We start from the raw sequence: 21,505 nt of genomic DNA, 5'->3' as shown, positions 1-21,505 counted from the left end.
AAGAAGACTGAAATCCAAATGGGCAAACTCCAAACACTGCCCCTCCATGTCTGATATCAAAATTCTTCAGATCTCTTTTCGTCTTTGTGGAATTCAATATACTGCTTTCTCTTAGGTTGGTTCTTCTCCCTATTATCAGCTTTCCTTGGCAGGCATGTATCCCGAAGCTCTGGCATCTCCAGTATTTTTTTTGGGGGGGGATCTCTAAGGCAATCCAGGTTTCATTTTCATAGCTTCACACAATGGCCTCTCTAGGCTTCTATGCTGGGACACCCGGGCCACATGCCTGGCCTCAGCAGCTTTCTTTAGCTGTGGCAACAGATTCTATAATCCCTTTCTTCTAGCATAATCTCTAAAGTCAGAACCTTGTGGATGAAGCTGCCGATTTCTGCTGCTTGCTGGGACTGGAAAATGGACCCCTTGTTCAAATATACTTTTACCAGCTCTCTTTGTTTTTAATAGTTTATTTCACTGCTAAGCTTACCTGTCCTGGAACTCTTTCTGTAGACCTGGCCAGCCTTAAACTAAGAGATCTGCCTGTTTCTACCTCCAGATTAAAAGTGCACATCACCACACCCAGCCTTAAGCTTTTCTTTAATTCCCTTTCAGAAGTTGGAATCTGCCCTTAGGTCACCACTCCCTTTATTCAGTTTAATATCAGACTTTTAAAAATCTGCTTATGTATTTGAACACCGAATTTAGCTCCATTCTACTTCCTGGTGCTCCCCCCATCCCCCACCCCACCCCCTCCTTGTTCAACTAGCTTGTTTTCATTATAGATCTTTATAAGACTAGATACAAATAACTACACAGCAGAGCCTATACTAGGCTGTTTTGAAATTTCCTCTGCTAATGCCATTAATCCCAAACTCTTCAATCTAGCTTCCGGCAGAATTTTCAGACATGTGCAAAAAGCAACCACATTCTTATCCAAAATATCACAACAATGATTTTTTAGCCACATCCAAAAATTCTTCTCTTCTGAAACCTCTTGAGCTAGTCCCCGACAGCTTAAACCATACTTAGCTTCCAGTAATGCCTTCTGTGTTCCTCTAGGATGGTCCATTAAGGCCAACTTAGAGTGTCCTACTCCTTTTCTAATCCAAAGCCCCAGCCCCACATTCCTCCACATAAAAGCATGGTCAGGACCATCACACCAATACACTACCACTTGTACCAACTTCAGCTTTAGGTTGGGTTTCATTGTTTGAAGAGACACCATGACCATGCATTTCTTATACAGGAAAACATTTAATTGGGGCTGGTTGACAATTTCAGAGGTTTAGTCCACTATTGTGCCATCTCCATCAGATAAGTCATCTGTCAATGGTAGCTACAGTCTGGAATTTTTCTTAATAAGACCCAAATTTTAAAATCACTCCTTATATGACAGAGTGGATGTTGTTCATGGGGGGCATTTAGCCTCACTGTGAGTACTCATCTGAGCTTTTGGGGTTACTAGGTGCTTTGTTAATAAGCAATAATATTTGGAGTAGTAGTCACAATAGTCGGTTGAATACTCAGCAAACCACATTATGAATAGCTGTACCACCATCCAGGCTTAGTCCCATGTAGCAAACAGGGTAGCATAGATTTAGAATGTCTTTGAGGTGTAGAATGGGGGTGTGTCTGAAGAGGCAGCTGAGTGGTGCAATCTCACGATAACACAAAGTTAAGACTTGCTTTTTTCCCACATTTGTTTACTTATTCACTTTATATCCTCATGGTAGTCCTCTTTCTAGGTGTTTTACGCGAGCTTTGCCTTGAACTTTGAGTTAACAGCAGCACTGTCCCCTGGAAAAAGTCTATGTGACCTTTGAACAGTTGAAGCCAGCCACTGATTCTCTGTAGCTCTGAAAGCCCCAGCTAGACCTTGTCCCAAGACCAAGTTGCTGAGTTTACTGAGTGTTGTGTCTTCACTAGCTTTCTTGGCTAGATCTAGACTTCTTCTATGGCTACTGCAGCAAGGCTTGCTTGCCTCATATTTCCCTTCTTTGTTACAGAGACGGTTTTCTTTCTTCAAACCTTGTGATCAAACTTCCATTACATTTTCTTCTGCAACTTCTTTCTCTCTTTCAGCAATTGCAGAACTGAAGAGAGCTCTGGTTTTGAGGAATGATGTGACTGCTTTGATCTTCTACCTAAACCACTAGCACTGCCTCCATGCCCATCAATAAGGCTGTTAAACTATGTTATCACTCATCTGCTTGTTGAGGTTGCATTTCCAAGCTGTCTTCTTCGCATTCAGGTGGCTATTTTGTGTAAGGAGTCTAGTTTTAAGCCTACATCAGCCTTCAGCATGCTTCTCTCTTTAAACATGATCATTTCTAACTTTTGATTTAAATTAAGAAATAAGTGTTTCTTCCTTCTACTTGGGCACAGCTGGCCTACTGTGTGGCTATTAGTTGGCATAATTTCAGTTTTGCCTGTCTCAGGTAAGAGAGAGACCGAAGAAGGGGGAGAAAGTGGGGCAGTAATTGATTGGTGGAGCAGGTAGATCACATTTAACACTCCTTGGTTAACTTAGCTGCTTCTAAAATGGGAACCCATGATGTTCCCAGAAACTTGCAGTAGGAACATCAAAGACCAGCAAGTAAACATCACTTTCACATATGTAACAATAACAGGAATGCATGGAATATTGACAAAATTATAAGAATGTGACACAGATAGCTGGGCATGGCGGCATGTGCTTTTCTCTGGAGGCAGTCAGGCCTGTAAGTTTGAAGCCAGCCTGGTCTACATACTGAGTACCCTCACAGAGAGATTCTATACACTTTTTGTTAAAGTGACACAGAGACACAATGAGAGCAAGTCATTGGGCAATTAGCATTGATGAAGCAATTTGTGCTTGTTTGTGTTGTATAGTGCAGGGACTTATGAGTGCGAGACAAGTACTTTCACACTCAGTGGCATTTCCTGCTCTTGTAAAGACCTGTTTGGTTTAGGGCTGTAGACACATTTAAGCTGTAAAAGTGCATTATGTGCAAAACACAATAAAATGGCATGCAGTGAATTAGGTATGAATTCCTTTCCTCCATAAAAATGTAAAATATGTTAAAATAAACAAACTTAAAGCCATTCTTTGGTGCAGGTGGGATGTTAGGGGAAAACCTCAACTCAATCACCATATAAATCATTTACTCTTCCCTGGGGAAAGGTTCAGTGTCTTTGAATCAAAGATAGCCCAGGTAAGGCAAAGAGATCAGATGTTGGTGAGTAATTAGAATATATAATTCTAAGTCTTTGAGAGGGTATCATCAAAGTGCTTTCATAGGAAGTAAATTTTAGTCTTCATACAACGTGAGTAAAGAAGCTCTACGTGGGAAGAATTTGACCTGGAAGTCAGAAGGTAGGTCTCTAAAGCATAGCTATGACTCCTAAGGGCCCTGATACAGAGGACTGTACGGGCACGCCCACAAGTTACTAGAAAGCAAGTTTTAAAGAGGCCATGTCTAGGGAGTGGCTACCAAATGTGAAGGCAAATCTCTTCCAGAAGGTGCTAAGTCCATTCTGGTTGGGAATGCATCGATAATTGGACATGCTCACGAACTGCAGGTCGATATTCTGTACCTCCCTCTTAGAGTAGGAACACTGATCCTTTGAAGTAATTAACACCATGTGTGCAAAAACATAAATCACCGGGGTTCAAAAACAGGTACATTAAATCCAGTGGTTAAAAGACACGTATCCTTATTAGCTCTACTGACATAAATGGAACGGAAGATAAATAGCATTTAAAATAAGAAGAGACTAGGAGAGGTGGCAGTTTCCTCTGGAAAATTCTGTCTTATGTATAGGTTTACACTGATAATGATGGTTCATTTGCCCTTCTTCGTCTTGGTCATGTTTCTTTATTGCTAAAGAATCATAATCATCTTTCTTTCCGGAGGGCTCGGGGGAAGAACATCTGTGCATATTGGATGTTTGTGTTGAAACGGGAAGGTGTCTTCTCCCAAAACTTAGGTATCTTTGCTCCATTCCCTCCTTCGTCCTATCATGTCCCATCACTTGTTCTTTTTTTTTTTTTTGTGTGTGTGTGTGTGTAATTTTCAGACTGTCTTCTTTTTTTTTTTTGTACTTCTTTTTTTTTCATTCTTTTTTTTATTCGATATAATTTATTTACATTTCAAATGATTTCCCCTTTTCTAGTCCCCCCCCACTCCCCAAAAGTCCCGTAAGCCCCCTTCTCTTCCCCTGTCCTCCCTCCCACCCCTTCCCAGTTCCCCGTTCTGGTTTTGCCAAATACTGTTTCACTGAGTCTTTCCAGAACCAGGGACCACTCCTGCTTTCTTCTTGTATCTCATTTGATGTGTGGATTATGTTTTGGGTATTCCAGTTTTCTAGGTTAATAACCACTTATTAGTGAGTGCATTCTTAACAAAGACCAAGGCACATTAGTTGCTTTCCAATTGCTGTGATAAAACACCATGACCAAGGCAACTTATATTTTAAGAAAGTGTTTAATTGGGCTCATGGTTTCAGAGGTTTAGAGTCCAGGATGCCTGAGCAAAATTGTGGAGGCAGGAAGAACTGGAGCAGTAGCTGAGAGTGAATAACTTAGTTTATAAACAAGAGGCAGAGTGAGAGAGCACACAATGAGAATTGTGTGAGTCTTTTGAAACCTCAAAGCCCACTCCTGGACTCGCTCCTCCTTCATAAAGGCTATACCTCCAATCCTTCCCAAACACTTCCATCCAATATGAAATCTGGTATTTAAACATATGAGCCTATTTGATACCATTTTCAATCAAGCCATCACACAAGACAATCTGCTGTATCTCAAGATTGATAGCAGACTCCACCCCAAATGCCCCCACTAGCTTTTGGACCAGTGAGACAACTACCTGGGTGAAGTCTCAGTCACTCATCCTAAGAATGTTGATGGCTACTATGATTCAGATATGAATCACCACCCAAGAATTCAAGGGTTTGGGGTTTGGTCCCTAATGACTCAAGGTGGAGGTTGGACCTGTGTCAAGGGATTTTGAGGTGTTGCTTTTGGAAAGAGGTAAGGCTATTTGTCTTAGTTAGGGTTCCTATTACTACACAAAACATCATGACTAAGAAGCGAGTTGGGGAGGAAAGGGTTTATTCAGCTTGCACTTCCACATTACTGTTCATCACCAAAGGAAATCAGGACAGGAACTTACACAGGGTAGGAACTTGGAGGCAGGACTGGATGCAGTAGTTCTGAAGGAATGCTGCTTACTGGCTTGCTTCCCCTGGCTTGCTCAGCTTGCTTTCTTATAGAACCCAGAACTATCAGCCCAGGGATGGCCCCACCCACAATGGGCCCTTCTACCTTGAACTCAATGAACAATTCAGACTTCTACTTCTAAATCCTCATGCCTTTCTCCCCTTGTCTTTAGAATGTTTAACCTTGAGTTAGGACTTACAGATTGACTAACACATGTCAATGTAAATCTAAAGATTCAGAGCTGGGATCCACAGTAAGAGCAGACAAATAGCACTAGTCTTTCTGGGTCTGTGTTAGCTCACTCACTATATTTTGTAGTCTGATCCATTTACCTGAAAGTTTTATGGCTTCGTTTTTATTTATAGCTGAATAGAATTCCACTGTGTGTGTGTGTTCCACATTTTCATTATGCATTCATTGGTTGATAGATATCTAGGCTGCTTCTGTTTTCTCACTACTGTGAAGCCAGTAGCAAGGAACATGGGTAAGCAAGATCTCCTCAATTGGATAGTCTTGTGGGTGCACGCCAAGGGGTTTGCATAGCTGGGTCAGTTGTCAGCCCTCTGGCTTCTTGAACATTCTCCACACCGATTTTGACTGTGGCTGCAACAGTTTGCAGTGCAACAGTTTGCTGTCATCACTGGTACTGGATAAGAGTTCACATGCATCTGTTGCCAGTTCTTTTCTTGATCTTTGCCATTCTGGCTGGCATACAATAAAATCTCAAAGCAGTTTTAATTTACATTTTCTTGATTGCTAAAGACAGAAACCACTTAAAGATATTTCTTAGTTATAGTTATTTTTACTTTGTTTTGAGAATTCTTTGTTTGGATCCATAAAACTTTTAAAAATTGGGTTATTTGTCTTATTGATGTGTGTGTGTGTGTGTGTGTGTGTGTGTGTGTGTGTGTGTGTTTCCAATTCTTTGTATAGTCTGGATATTAATCCCTTCTTAGACAGAGAGCTAGCAAAGTCTAACATCCACACTCAGGCTTCCTCTACACTCAATTGATATTTTCTTTCTAATTTTTGCCAGATTTTGGCCTTAATTTCTGAGAGAATGGAATCTTATCTAGAAAGTCCTTTCTTGGGCTTCTGTCTCTTAGATTACTCCATATGCTTTTATCTATAAGTTTGCACATTTAAGGTTTCACATTGAATTGTTTTATGCATTTGGAGTTTGTTTTTGTGCATGGTGATCAGTATGGGTCTAATTTCATTTTTATACATGTAGACATCCGGTTTTCACAGCACCATTGGTTGAAGATGTTGACCTTCCCCCTGAGGGTATTTTTGGTATCTTTATCAAATGTCAGGTGGTTGCACTTATTTGAGATTGAGTTTAGGTCTCTGTTCTGTTTTTGCTGATCTATATGTCTGTCTTTTTGCCAAGACCATGCTGTTTTTATTACCAAAGAATCTCTAATATAATTTGAAATCTGATATGGTAATCCTTCTACCATTATTCTTTTGTCTCAGGATTGTGACTCCCTGGTTTTATATTTTTTGTGCTTTGATATGAATTTTATAATATTTTTTCTATCCTTGTGAGGAATTTTATGAGAATTTCAACTAGTATTACATTGAATCTGCAAACTGCTTTTGATAGGGTAGTCATCATCACACTATTACATCTAGCAATACATTTTAAGGCCATTTCAATAGGAGGAACCCTTATGGTAAACCTAGGGAAGAATTCAGAGTAGAAAAGGTCACAGACCCTAGAGGAGAACCTACTAATTTCACTTTCCTAAACCAATATATCCTTCAACTATAAATATATTGCAAATGTAAATGTATAAATATAAACACTTAGCCTTATACCAACAGATGTGGATAGCTTTCAGCCCTCATCAAAAAAGCTTCTTTTTGCAGCAGATAGAAGCCCTCCAGAGATTCACAACTGCTCAAAATGCAAAAAAAAAAAAAAAAAAAAAAAAAAAAAAGCAGCCATGGAATACTCAGCTCTAATTGGTACATGCACAACACCACAGCTATTCCTAAGGCTCAGGAATCATCTTAGAAGAGGATGCAGAAGTGTAAGGGCCAGAAGTACTGTTTTCTAGACGTGGCAGGATCACCACACCACAAGCTTCAGCAATATGGCTGCTTGCGTGAGTCCTGCAGAAATCACCATACCAGGTGATATTTCCACATAGATGGGGGAAACTACACACGGCTCTACTCATAGATTAAAAAGGTACCAACTAGCAATGGCTGGGGAGGGAAGGAGAATCAGTTTTCTTCAGGGATGAGCCCTATGATAGGTTACCCAATCCTAAGTGCACATCCCTAAACACATGCACATATAGGCAATACTAATTGGATTCAGTAGGTTATGTGTATGTGTAATATGTATATATGTAATATGTATGTGCCATATATAATATATACTATATATTAACAGTAATTATAAGAGAAGATGTCCTAAATTCAAGGGAAGTAACAGGAACAGACTTGGAGTGGAGAGGAGGTATGGAAATGATGTGAAGACATTGTACTGGTGTATAAAATTCTCAAAAAATAAAGTCTATATTAAAGATTTATTTTGAAATCTCTCTCTCTCTCTCTCTCTCTGTGTGTGTGTGTGTGTGTGTGTGTGATTGTGGATTGTACACATGAGTGGGAGTACTCTGTAGAATACAGGAGATAGTGTTAGGTACCCAGGAGCTGGAATAGGCAGTGGTTGTGAGCTTCTGATGTAGATGCAGAAATCAAACTCCAGTCCTTTGTAAGAGCAACCATAACCCTCATCTTAACCCTAACCCTAACCCTCACCCTAACCCTAACCCTAACCTTAACCTTAACCCTAACCCTCACCTTAACCCTAACCCTAACCCTAACCCTAACCCTAACCCTAACCCTAACCCTAACCTTAACCTTAACCCTAACCACTGAGTCAACCCTGGAGCCCAGGACATTTCTACTTTGATTTAAAATGTCAGTGGAATTATCCAGTGATGCAACGTGGTTGACTCTCCGACCAACACTTTTGGTCACACAGATGTTTTTGGAAGTCATTTATTATTTATTTTTGTAGTAAACCAGTCCCTTTCGTTGTAAACACACAAATGGTTGGGGCATCTGTTTATTTGCTTGTTTATATAAAAGCTTAAGACTCAATTCAACTCTGTGCTACTCTGCATGTCTTTTCACAGGACACAGCCAGACCCTCGTTGATTCTTTATTTATCTCAGACATTTCTCATAGTCCTGTGTGTTCCAGATAATCTCCTTTATCATAAAGGTATAAACACTGGACACTGGGAACAATGCTATTTTCATGGCCATAAGTGATGGTGACTTTTTTTTTAAAGAGTTTACCCATAAAAATCTTTTTTTTTATTCGATATATTTTTTTATTTACATTTCAAATGATTTCCCCTTTTCTGGCCCCCCACTCCCATAAGTCCCATAAGCCCCCTTCCCTTCCCCTGTTCTCCCACCCACCCCTTCCCACTTCTCTGCTCTGGTTTTGCCTTATACTGCTACACTGAGTCTTTCCAGAACCAGGGGCCACTCCTCCGTTCTTCTTGTACCTCATTTGATGTGTGGATTATGTTTTGAGTATTCCAGTTTTCCAGGCTAATATCCACTTATTAGTGAGTGCATACCATGATTGATCTTTTGAGACTGGGTTACCTCACTTAGTATGATATTCTCTAGCTCCATCCATTTGCCTAAGAATTTCATGAATTCATTGTTTCTAATGGCTGAATAGTACTCCATTGTGCAGATATACCACATTTTTTGCATCCATTCTTCTGTTGAGGGATACCTGGGTTCTTTCCAGCTTCTGGCTATTATAAATAGGCCTGCTATGAACATAGTGGAGCATATATCCTTATTACATGCTGGGGCATCCTCTGGGTATATGCCCAAGAGTGGTATAGCATGATGGTAAATTTGTTGGATGCATAAACGAAGAAAGTACTTCATCCATATCTTAATTGTGGCCCCAATGACTGGACACTTAGTAGAGACCTCTGTTTCATTGTATATAAGAAAGCAGGTTGGCCAATGAATGGGCCAGCCTCGAGGTGTAGGCCAGGGGCAAAGTCTTGCCTAACATGTGCAAGGTTCTGGGTTTGAAAAGAAGGAGCAGATCTATTGGCTGTGCCTGCATCAAGTTTCTCACCTTAAATCACCATGAAGGTAAAGTCATATCATTTACCCATGGCCACTCATGGGTGGCTTGAGTACACAGAGTGACCCTGCCAAGCTCAGGAGATGGGCAAAAGGGCAAGAAGACAACTTGTAAACTTTGGGTTGCCAGACTCAGCATGAGGGCATCCCTGAGCCAACCCCCTACTGCCTTTGGCCATGGTCCTGGATCTGTGCTCTGTGCATTAGCATAGGTCAGCTTGGCCACTGGGAAGGGAATGTGGCAAAGGTAGGATGGACGGGACTGGGCCTGAAACTTCGTTGACAAGACCTGGAAACAGTATTCTGTGCTCAGATGCTTAGAGGAAGAGAGAAGTCTCAGAAGGTAGAGACATTGAGTTGACTTCTGTCTAACCCCATGGACAGAAAAATAAAGAGAATTGCTCTCCAATGGTGTGGAAGGAAATGCAGGCATCAGGGTGGCCATGCTGGGAAGTCCTATAGACAGGAAGGAGAGGATGGTATTGCATGAGACACAGAGAGTATCATCAGACAGAAACAGTAAGACTGAGCATAAGGCCAGGCAGAGGGAAGGAAGAAGAGGGGAGAGGAATAGGAGGGGAGGGGCAAAACAAGGGAAGGGAGGTAGGCAGGAAGGCTAGAGTGAGGGAAGCTGAAGCGTTCAGAGAGAAAACCAGGACAGGGGAGAGAAAAGCTTGGAAAGATGAGAAGAAGCAGGGACAGGGTGCAAAACAAGCTCAAGTGTGCGGGTGAGGCTCTGCACAAGAGGCTTACCTCTGTGAGCCTGGCATGGAGAAGGCCTAGGTACAGACAGAAATGTGCTGACTCCTGCCCAGGAACACCAGAGGACGGAAACAGATCAATTAGCCTGGGAGGGATGCTATTGCCTGTGATCAGTTCCTGGCTGGGCCAGGCTGGGCCCAGGACTGGCCATGATCAGTATACTATCACAGGGCCAGTGGCTCCAGGGCAGGCTCAGCCTTTTACCTTGAGAACACCCTGTGCTCACATCCGTTTGCTGATCTGGCCACTAGCTCTGTCCCAGGCTCACCTCAGGGCCCAGTTAGACCCAGTCCCTTGGAGTTTGAACAGGTTTCAAGGACCCACTAGGAATCAGTGCAGCCCAGAACAACCAGTCGATGGGATGATCCTGGGGCATGCCTGTGGGTGGAGTAGAAGTTATTTGGAGCAGATTCCTCTTATAAATCTTCAATCAATAGAAACATATGTTATAGGGAGAAAACTTCTTGTGCAAAGAGGTGTTTGATATGTTGGGACTCATAAGCTACATATTTTATGACCCACTTGTGAGCATCTGTCTTGTGTGGCCACTGTGACAGAGGCTGAGGGTACAAAGATGCACACACCTTCAGTGCCCTCTGGGGAGACCAGTGACACTGTAGTTTCCCCTGCCCAAACTAACAAGGTGCTTTGGAGCTCCGAAGGGAACATGACTGGTTCTGTTGTGAGGCAAGCAAAATATCTAGAAACGGAGGTGTCTAAGGGCAGCCTTAAAGGCTGAGTAGGACCCACCAAGCAGATGGAGTGTTGAAATCCAAGGAAGGGAGATAGAGTTGAAAGGTGAAAGGGGAAAGGGGAAAGGGGAAAGGTGTGAGTTCAAATGGCCGTTGGATAGTCACAGGTGTAAGTAAGCATCAGGTAAAAGGAGACATCTGTAAGGGCTCAGGGTGGGCCTGTTAATTAGAAGGAGTTTAAGGCAGCATAGAAGTGGTCTGCTCAGCTGACATTTTCAAAGAATATTTGTGTATGAATAAATTTGTATGAATTGGACAATCTGAAAGAACACCTAAAATTGGGCGTAGGAATGAAATTAAAGCAAGGCAAATGCGCTACCCCAGGAGAACGCCAAGATAGCATTCTCAATGATGGCTTTCTCCTGTGAGCCCTTCTGCTCCATGCCTGCTTAGGCATTTTCCTTTGATTCCTTGTCAGACAACTTTAGCCATGGCCACTTTCTCTCTGAGGGGTCTCCTAAGCGCTGACCTTCCCGCCTCACCTCCCTGGAGTTAGGCTATCAGGAGGTAAGAGCTACCGTCCAGTACCATCTTCCTCAAATAGCAAGCATTTAAGGGAGCATTTTCACAGCTCACCTTTGAGAAAGGGCAATTATAGATGAATAACCACCCTTCCCCCATCCTTAAAAATAAGAGAGTAAATACTTCTCAATTTTCCGTCCACTCTGTTATCATTTGTCAATCAAAATGATTTTCTTGGAGCGGATGAAGCAGGAGGATCACAAGCTGAAATCTAGCCTGGACTATGCATTGTGAGCATGTCTCGAAATACTTCCAACAACAACAAAAAAGCACTTCCTAAGTTAAACACATTGATTATACTGACATTCCTGTTTACAGCAAATGCTAACATATACATTTTATTTTAAGGATCTATTTACTAATTTATTTTACGTGGTGTGTGTGTTTTGAGTCTACCTATTTGCTCCATAAGCACATAGGTGATCCTGCAGCAATATAAGGGTATTGATTGGAACCTCTGTAACTAGGGTTATAGGTGACTGTGAGCTCTGGGTTCTGAAAACCACACCTGGCCTCTCTACAAGAACAGTATGTACTTCTAGCCCCGACGTGTATTTCTTAAATTTTAAAATACTTTGTGAAAACAACTCTAATACCATGTCTTATTTTGAAGTCTAACATTCTATAGACCAGAGGTCTTGCCACCTGCTTCACTATTGATTGACATTCATCCTGATTTGATGTGTTTGGTTGTACAAGTGACAGTGTCACAGACAGCCTTGTGTACAAATCCTTACATGGTTTTTGTTACTATTGCTACAGCAAGGATTCCTGAGGTTAGGTTGTTAAATCTAAGAACAATTTACACTCTTATTAGGAATTGTGTCATCCCTTTTCTGAAGATCATCCTGACCTGTTATACTCCAACTAGCAATTGGTTTGACTGTCTCTTCCTCATCCAGTCCTCCAAGCAGCAGGTCTGTCACACTCTGTGACAGGCACTGAACCCCAGAACCAAGAGCCCTGGTCTGTTGCTACTGTACAACAACGTATAGCACATAAATTAATCATAGCTGTGCCTGGCACAGAGAGAAGACTCACTTCCTATTTGCTGTTGTTGGTAGTAAAGCACATTGCCCAAGCCGACAGCCAGTCAAGCTTTTAACAGCTGGCTCAGTGGAGAAGACAAGTTGGAAAGGAGAAAAAATAAAGTTGGGAGAAGGTCTTGGATTGATTTGCCTGAGCTGGGAGGTAAGACATCGCCTCCGTTCCTTGTGTATGCTGCCATCTTGAAATCTCAAATGTAATATGTTGATTCAGCGTCCATCACATGCCTTTCCCCGTGGGAAAAAAAAGTGGAAAGGAATGTTCTCTGTCCTCAGAGACTGATGACTATAGGCTCAGATGAGGGAGGCACACTGACTCCCATGCCCGCTGGGAATGAGAACAGCAGCTTTCGGAGGCGGCATTCACTCAGCTGTTTAAAATGCCCGAGGGTTTCCAGGAGGAAAAAAATCAGGCCTTGCTCATAAACTGGATTGTTACTTATTTTAAAAGCATTTCTCCTCCACTAGGATGGAAACTCTACAGAGGGAAGACTAAACCTTTTCTACCATCCATCACAACAGCAAGGGTGGCGAGGGTCTCCAGAAGCCACTTAATAGACACCAAGTGGGTGGTTTAAGGAAGTTTAAAGCCATACCTCCTAGAAATGAATTGGTGAAAGTACTATGTGAATAATGGTTAAAGTCAAATCTACCTTTGCAAATGATAGACTGTGCTCAGAGCTGTCCCAGGCTTCAACAGAGATAGCTACTACTGTACACTTTACCGGGCCAGGACTCTTGTATCTGGGTCGGCCAGGGAGAAATGTCTGGGGAAATAGGATTACAGAAGGTAACAGTTATTGGAACAATTTGGCCCCAAAGCCAAGGATGCCTCAATCAATATGCATGACTTTCAAAATTCCTATTTTAATCGGCAAAACGGAAATGAAATTCCCAATGTAGCTTTTAGTTAAAAAAATAAATTACAAGTGGTATATGATATTCATGCATACCATTTCCTCTGAAGTTCTTTTTAAGAATTGAAGAAAATAACCATATCACATACTGGAAAGAAACTAGCCCAGGAGTCCGGAGATTTGGTTTTATGCCTTAAAACTATCACCTGAAAGTTATGGGATCAAAAGGTATAAGTTACTCCTTTACCTATGTTTGCTCACATCCGGAACGAAAGAGCTGGTGGTTTGTAAGCTCCTGTCATACCCTGATAAGACTGAGTTGCTAAGTCTCATTTAGTGTCAAGAACTCATCCACCCATCCTGTCCACAAATACCGAGTGGATTCATCCCTTGCATGGTGCCCCTGTGAATTGAGCACAGGGTTTTCTGAGTAGACTCGTCTTAGTGTCATCACGCTTTGTGTACCCAGTCATATCTTTGGCAGGCTTTGACCCCCGGTCCTCATCTGTTATTGGCCTCACCTTGTACAAGTCTCCAGTGCCTTGCTTTCCCTGTTTCTGCTCTACCCTACCTCTTCCACATCCTTCCCACCATTCTTCCGGCCTTACCATTTCTCAAATGAGCGGTGGCAAAAAACTTAGCCATGGGCCCCGCCAGCCTCTATACTTTTCCTTCCAAATACGTGCCATGTTTACAGGTGTCTACAACTTACCATTTCAGCCACCATCTTGTGAAGGCTTGCTGAATGGCATCACTACCCCTGGGCCTTTCAAGGGCTGCACCATTCAGAGAAAGGAACCAGCACATTGCAAGGCATGCAGGGCTGTATCGGTGAAGGAACATTCCAGGGCATGCCTCTTGATCTTACAAGGACTTCACTTAATCAATTCCATTCCCATGCTTTGATCTCACACTTCATGTCCGTTTGCCATTTCTTCGTCAACCGTTTCTCTCCTTGACCACACTTAACTCAGCAGCAGGGATCTGATGTGTATAAAGCATCCTTTCACAATCTTTAAGGGCTCCCTATTGGAGAGAGAGAGAGAGAGAGAGAGAGAGAGAGAGAGAGAGAGAGAGAGAGAGAATAACCTCTCCTCTCCCGATACCCTCGTCCCAAGTTCATACCTGTCCCCTGACCCCACAGCAGTGTTTTCCCCCCCAGGCCTCTCAGTTCCATTGCCCTGGAAGCTAAGCAATCAACTCTTCTAGAAAGGTCCAATACAGCTTGATGAAGAGGATGCCTGGAGTGACTTAACCTCTCTTCAAAGTCTAGTTTGAATTTATCTTTTCTAAGGACACAGAGTTCTTGTACTCATTTAGAAATAGCTATTACCAGGTCCCTGATATTTCTTACAGTAAACATCCTAAGTGCACCGAGGTCTCTTGTTGAGAGTGGCGAATCAGATTCTTGGCTGTACTATGGACCTTTAGGAAGTATTGCCTGTGTCCCTTGGGTTTTGAGGTCTGCAGCACAAAAATCTTGGTGCTTGGTGCTTGGTGCTTGGGCTACCACTGCATCAGACAGTTGCCACATGCTGGCTGCTGCACGTGTCTTATGACATGCCCTCTCTTTTAAAATTTTAATTGGTGGATATGAAATCCAGGGCTTTGCACATACTGGGCAAAGTATTGTACCACTGAGCCATATTTCAGGATGCTTCAGGCTTACAACAGATGATGAAACTGGACTCAGAAAGAAGCTAGCTGAGGGAACTACTGGAGGCATCATTCGGTAATGCAAGCAAGCAAGGTTGCATCAAGAGCACCGTGTAATCACCTGGCTAGCTACCCCCCACCAGAAGCTACTGCATCCATCCAGTCATCAGAGCAGGGATGGTCAGGCTTGCCCTACAGGGGTAGCCCTCTGGAGAAGAAATGGGAGATGTACTTCCCAATCATCCTCATTACCTCCAGAGATTTTAGAATCATTTGGCAGGAAGAGGTCTTCTTGGTCTCTTTGTTCAATACTAAGTAGCCAATTGACAAAAAGACAAAGGTATTGTAGGTAAAGAACAAGAGTAGTGCTAGGAAATCCGCCCCACCCCCAGTGAGTTCCAGGGACTGCTTCTGAAGAGAGAAAAGCTATTTGTTCCTTCAAGTCCCCAGCCAGATTGCAAGCAGTCAGGGGAGGGAACCACCTTGCTCTTGTCCCAGGTTCTGTCTCTTCTGTTTGTGTTCAAGCTGCACTGGTTAAATAAGTATGTAACAGGAATTAACTCTGTTCAACAAATACTACAGGAGCAGTTCCTGGGCCTACATGATTGAAAGCAGTTTTGAACTCGAATTCTGAGCACTCTCGCTGCCCCTATGATAGCATAAAGAAGCTCTATCCAAGATGTAGACCCTGAAAACAGAACGACAGTCCCTAGAAAGTTTCCCTGACCATCCCTGTTCCGATGACTGGCTGAGAAACATCAACGAAACAAGCTATGATAAATCAAAATGGAAAAAGAAAGTCCATTCAGTTCTAAGAAATTTATTTATTTTCAGCAATTTTCCTGCTGTAAGGAGACATGAGGGCTTCCTTGGTTATGTCAGCTTATTTCTAAGAGAGAGAGAGAGAATGAGAGAGAGAGAGAGAGACAGAGAGACAGACAGAGAGAGAGGGAGAGACAGAGAGAGAGAGACAGAGAGAGAGAGAGACATGGATCTGGCTCTGCAGACCAAAGCTCTATGCCTGTCTTTGCTCTGCATGACTTCCAGCTTTGTACTAGAATGGGCTAAGAGATGAGCAGGTCTGTTGGTGAGTAGTTCCAGATCATATTTCATTGAATCAGTGAGTCAGAAAAGGCTTCCAGCAGAGCTGGTGGGGCGGGGTGGGATAGGGGATGGAAATGTGAGCGAGGCGTCTCAGTTTGGGTTGGGGGAATAGGCTGTTTCTTCTCTATGGAGCTTATGTGGGAGACCTTGAACAGTTGTCTCTCTCCACCCAGCCTTCTTTTCTCTCTTTACCTCTTATTGTGTAGAAGAAAAACTGTTGGCAAAATACTCGTTGCTGGTTTCGAAAGGAGACACAGCTTTTTGATAGGGAGTGATGGCCTATTCTTCATTCTTCTTGCCCAGTGTTTCCTACTCACTGTGCATTGATGCCTGGTTGCGATGCAATGACTTGTTATGGGTGCTGCTCTGTTCTGTGCAGTGTCAGATGTCCTGCAGTATCTCTGATATCCCTAGTCATGCCTAATTTGTTCACCCTACTGGGGCACCCCAGTATGTCTCTAGAAACGGTCATAGGCTGCCTGAACAAGAAATTGCCTTTACTCGAGAACTTCAAATTCGTAGCCTCAGGTCCACATGAATCCAGCAGATACAATTCTTCTCCTCCATGACTCCTCCTTCCCATCCCCCCCCCCCCCACGTTCACATCCTGCTACAAGGTTGCCAGGCAGACAAAGAGGTATGCCTGTGGAAGACAAACTAGGATTAAATAGTAACAACACAGAACAAATGTGTGGGGCTTTTTGTTGTTGCTTCTCTGGTTGGTTGGTTGGTTGGTTGGTTGGTTGGTTGGTTGTTTTTCTCCTGATAAAGAAAAGAAACAGATTTTTTACTCCTGGGCCTTTTATTTTGTTGGTGTTGTTGTTTTGTCAAGAATGGTATGTTGACATCATAGGTTCCCTCACAGAAGTAATAAAACCAAAGGATGACAAGGTTGTTTATTCTGCCTTTGGCGTTACTTTGCATTTCTCCAGTATACACAGATGCTCCTCAAAGAAGGTACAACGTGTTCAGACAAAGTCCAGAGAGTTCTAGTTGACCGTCCTGGAGAACGTGTGGCTCTGTGTTGCCTCTCTCCTCAGGAACCCTGCCATTCTGCAGGGTGTCTAAGTGACTGTGTCTTCAGTAACTGAGATCCTCAGAACTGAGGGAAGACTTGGATGACCTGGCAGTTTCTTTGGAACAGATGGCCTGTGCTCTGGTCAGTCCAGCCTGTGGTAGGGCTCTCTCAATGCCGCAGGCGGCCCAATAGGCCTTGGTCCTCTGGTTGGAGCCATATTGTTTAGGTCTTAGCGAACGAACAGACCAGCAGCCTAGAGGCTGTTCAGAATGCCAAGCAGTTAGCTGTCTGTGCCCTCCCTCCCCTCTTTCCTTCCTGTTGCTGCTTCTTCTTCTTCTTCTTCTTCTTCTTCTTCTTCTTCTTCTTCTTCTTCTTCTTCTTCTTCTTCTTCTTGGTACTGCTTGATTTTTGAGACAAGATCTCACACTGTGACTTAAGCAGGCCTCGGACTCATAATGCTCCTCCTTCTACCTCCCAAATGCCAGTATCATGTTATTCCATGACATCCATTATCATGTTATTCCATGACATCCAGCCAAACTAGAATGCCACATTCTTTGGAGTTGCAGGTCAGGTTCATATATGACACAGTTGTGGATGCTTCTGTTTCTGGGATGTTTTCACCCTTTGCATGCAGACTGGAATAGTGGTGGGGGATTCTCCTCTCCAAGACCTGCATGTATATCTTGGCCCTGCTTTCTCTAGCTCTGTGCCTGTGGGCAGCTATACAGTAGGAATGTGGCTATACCACCCAGTGTGCCACTTGGCTACACGGTAGCCTCTTGGATTGGATTAGTGGAGGGATGATTTTCACATTGCACATGTAGTCTGAAGTTCAGGCAAGTGCATACTCACACAGTGTGCCTGACTCTCAGGTCTCCCTTTCTTCTCTTTCTGTTAGCCAGAAGCCACCTGCCCCTCAAAATCTATGCAAATGTGACCTTCCCAATGAATTCTCCTTCCAAAGTAGCACCAAACTCAGCTTCCTAAAAGCCCAATAGCATTTTGTTTGTTCGCTGTTTTACTGATATCCACTTGGGACAGTAATCGCCTCAATGCAATGACTTGACACAAAGCAGTGTGGTAAAGGTTATAGAGAAGCCAGAGGTGAATCAAAGAAGGCATTCTTGCTTCATGGTTCCTTTGAAGGGAATTACCACTTTGAGTCCCAACCAAAGTAGATTTGCTGCCTCCCTTCAGACTCTATCAGGGAAACAGCTCATATGGAATCACCACTGATTCCCTCTTATCCCAGCACATAGCTTAAGCAAAAAGCAAGGGCCCAGAGCTATCAAATGCTTAAGAAATGCAGATGGTACTAAACTGAGAAGGGCTTGCCGACAGCCAGATGGTGACATAGGATGTTCATCCATGACAAAAACCCAGCCATCGTCTGGGACAGTGTGCTCACAACATTTCACTACAGCCGATTAAAGGACAAGAGACAGACCAGACTTAGAAACATAGTCTACTCACTAGCACACTGGATAGAAATTGGAAGATACAGAGAGTGGTGTGCATGCCTTTAATCCCAGCACTTGGGAGGCAGAGACAAACAGATTTCTGAGTTTGAGGCCAACCTGGCCTACAGAGTTCCAGGAAAGCCAGAGCTAGGGCTACACAGAGAAACCCTGTCTTGAAAAAAGAAAAAAAAAAAAAAACCAAAAACCAAAAACCAAAACCAAAACCAAAAAAAAAAAAAAAGAAAGAAAGAAAAAAAAAAAACAACCAAAAAAAAAAAAAAGAAATAGGAAGATAGAAACTAGAAACAGCATGTGGGCAGAGACTGCCTCACCACGTGACCCTGACCAGCAGATGACGGCATCACAACCAACCTTGGTCTCCCCTGATTGGTCAAGTCATAATGAATAATCATTGAAAGAGCTCTACTTATTATTGTTGTTCTTTGAGGAAGATGTAGGACGGATCTGCAGTTTATGACTGAGACAGTTCCATTACAGGGAGTTGAGTACAATCTAAATTTCATTGTAGTTTCCTTGGTTTTATCTGATTTTTGTGGAGTTGGATCCTATATATTAAAATTTTAACATTCTTTTTATAGCTAATACATGCATCAGGTACAAAATCCAGTAAGTACCAAAGGGTAGGCAGCAAGAAGTCAACCTCCTTCCAAGCCCAGCTCTCTGCCAAGTGTCATGCCGCCCTTTCCTGAGTCTCTGGCTTGCCATGGTCCAGTTTTGAGTGAGTTAATAGCCCTTCCTCCCCCAACATTCTCAGGAACCAAAATATGCCTGTAAAAAGGGAACGTATTTTTAATGCAATATATCTATGCTGATAAGATGCAATTATGCCACCATCTGCATGTTGCTTAACCGCAATTTTATAGTGTAGATCTTTCTGTAAAATGTTCCCAACTGATAGCAGTGTTTGGAGGTACCCAGTCAAGACATGTTCCTTTGACAGGTGTCTGTCCCAAAGATTCTTTTGAGAGGTTCCCAGGACCCAGCAATGGTTTTAAAAGCTTCAGAGGACAGACCTGAGGTCTCTTGGCTGTAGCTACTAAAACAACCACCCCAGCTCAGCCCCCTAAAGACAGATGTTCCCTTCTGCACAGATCAATTGACAAAAGATTTCCTCATCTTCTTCTGCCTAAGTAACTGTGTGTGTGTGTGTGTGTGTGTGTGTGAATTCCAGTTCAAATGAGGCAGATTAAGAAAGTCATTTCCATAAAAGCTGCTCAAAATAGAGAAAGCCAGTCTATCTGTCCTTACCCAAACTCTGTCCTCTTTGAACTTACTGTCAACACACAGAGATGGGGGAGCAGAGCACAGGCTGTTCCTTGATAGTCTGTGCTGTGGGTCCTGCCCATCCGTGGCTCACACTCTCCTCAGAGTGTCATGGCTTCCCACCTCCCTATAGATCCCCTCCTCAACAGCCAGTGACCAGGGTCTCTTGGAGATCACAGCAGTCAGGAAGTTAACTTGCCAGTGAAGTAAGTTCACCTCAATTCTCCGTCTCTTCCCAGTACCCATCTTATAAAGTTACAGAAGGCATCTCAGATTCTCAACAACCCTCACCAGATCCCCACTGAATAACACATCGTCTGGCAACAGGAGGCGTTTGATTACATTTGGAAGGAATGCCTGCGTCAACTCCAGTTGTCTCCGAATTGCAACCGATGGGCCTCACGTGTGGCGGCCAACAGTTTGCCTTCACCCACTCCCCTCTCCACAATGAACCCTTTCTCTGGGAAAACAAGAAACCTACGTGCCATCCCGAGTGAGAGACAAACAGGAGCCTTGTCACACCACATGCGCTGAGGACTTAGCCACCGCAAGCCGTGCTTCACACATCTTGAGAGAAAAAAAGTCTCTGACCCAAGAGACCAAAGTGATCTTGTCCCTGCTTTCTCTTCAGCACATACGTGTAGGTTCCCATGTGTTCTTCATACGATGCCATGCTGCTGTCTCCTGTCTGACCCCTCCCCCATTCTAGCTCAGTCGTGATCCTGCAGGCAGAATTATGTTCCGCACAGATGTCCTTGTCCTAACTTTGGGGCCCTATGACAGTGTTATTTCACATGGCAAGGGTCAAGTAATGTTCCAAGTAGAAGTAGGTCTGTGGTAACCGGTTTCAAATGGGAATATATGTTGGTCATCTGTGTAACACCAGTGTCATTACATTCATACATTCATGAACAGCAACCAGCAGGATCAAAGCAGAGAGATGTCATCCTGATAAAGATTCCACCTCCATTGCTTGCATAAAGACAGGCAAGAGGACTGTGAACCCAGGGCTGGTGCAGTTCATACATTCTGGCAAACAGATTCTCCAGTACCACTCGGTAGATTTTTAGCTCTGTGGGATCCAGGTTTCTGATGCCCGGAACTGCACAATAACAGATGTGTATGGTTGCAAGGGCAGTAGGAAACCTATTCCGTGAGTGTGGACCTGGCACCTACGAGGCTGGCACCTCCATCAGGTGCTTTCCCAGAGCATGTGCTTCGCATCGGTCACTAGGGTCCGCCTAAGGAATGGAGCCGGTTCATATGTCCACTCAGAGGTTGCTGCAGGCAGCTCTTGGCTACACAGATGACTGAAGGGCTGAGAAGCCAGTCCAGGCATTAGCCAGAACAGTTGCTGCTCCACTAGCACTTGGTTAGGCCAGTGGGATGAAGAAAGGAGGCCATGTTATTGGAGGCCAGAGACCAGATCTCCTCATGGAAGGTGGACCACGCCAGGAGACGGAGCCACAAGGGGACCAGAGCCCAGCTGAAGAAGCCCTTCTGTTGAAGCAGAAAAGGAAAGACTCCCCCCCCCCCCTTCTCCCTTTGGCTTGTCCTCAAGCATCCTAATAATGCTTCCCCATTAGAAGCCTCCTGATGTGGGACCTGGATTTGTGGCAAAGCTGGAGACCGGCAATGGATGGGTTAACGGATATATTGTGTAGGCGGAAGTGGGTATCCATACATCATTTGTGTT

General features: G+C 43.5%; 1 long non-coding RNA gene across 1 annotated transcript in view; it reads left to right on the top strand.

The window, feature by feature from the left end:
- Nucleotides 1-21,277, top strand: part of LOC127665578 (uncharacterized) — a 38,632-nt gene extending 17,355 nt beyond the window's left edge. Inside the window, exon 4 of the long non-coding RNA XR_007973459.1 lies at nucleotides 20,049-21,277. This is a non-coding gene — a long non-coding RNA (uncharacterized LOC127665578). The remainder of the gene's footprint in view (nucleotides 1-20,048) is intronic.
- Nucleotides 21,278-21,505: the final 228 nt, after the last annotated feature.

Source organism: Apodemus sylvaticus, chromosome 15 (assembly GCF_947179515.1).
Source record: "Apodemus sylvaticus chromosome 15, mApoSyl1.1, whole genome shotgun sequence".
Lineage (NCBI taxonomy): Eukaryota > Metazoa > Chordata > Mammalia > Rodentia > Muridae > Apodemus > Apodemus sylvaticus.
The sequence above is the reverse complement of the archived record's forward strand: the minus strand, read 5'-3'. Positions and strand labels throughout refer to the sequence as shown.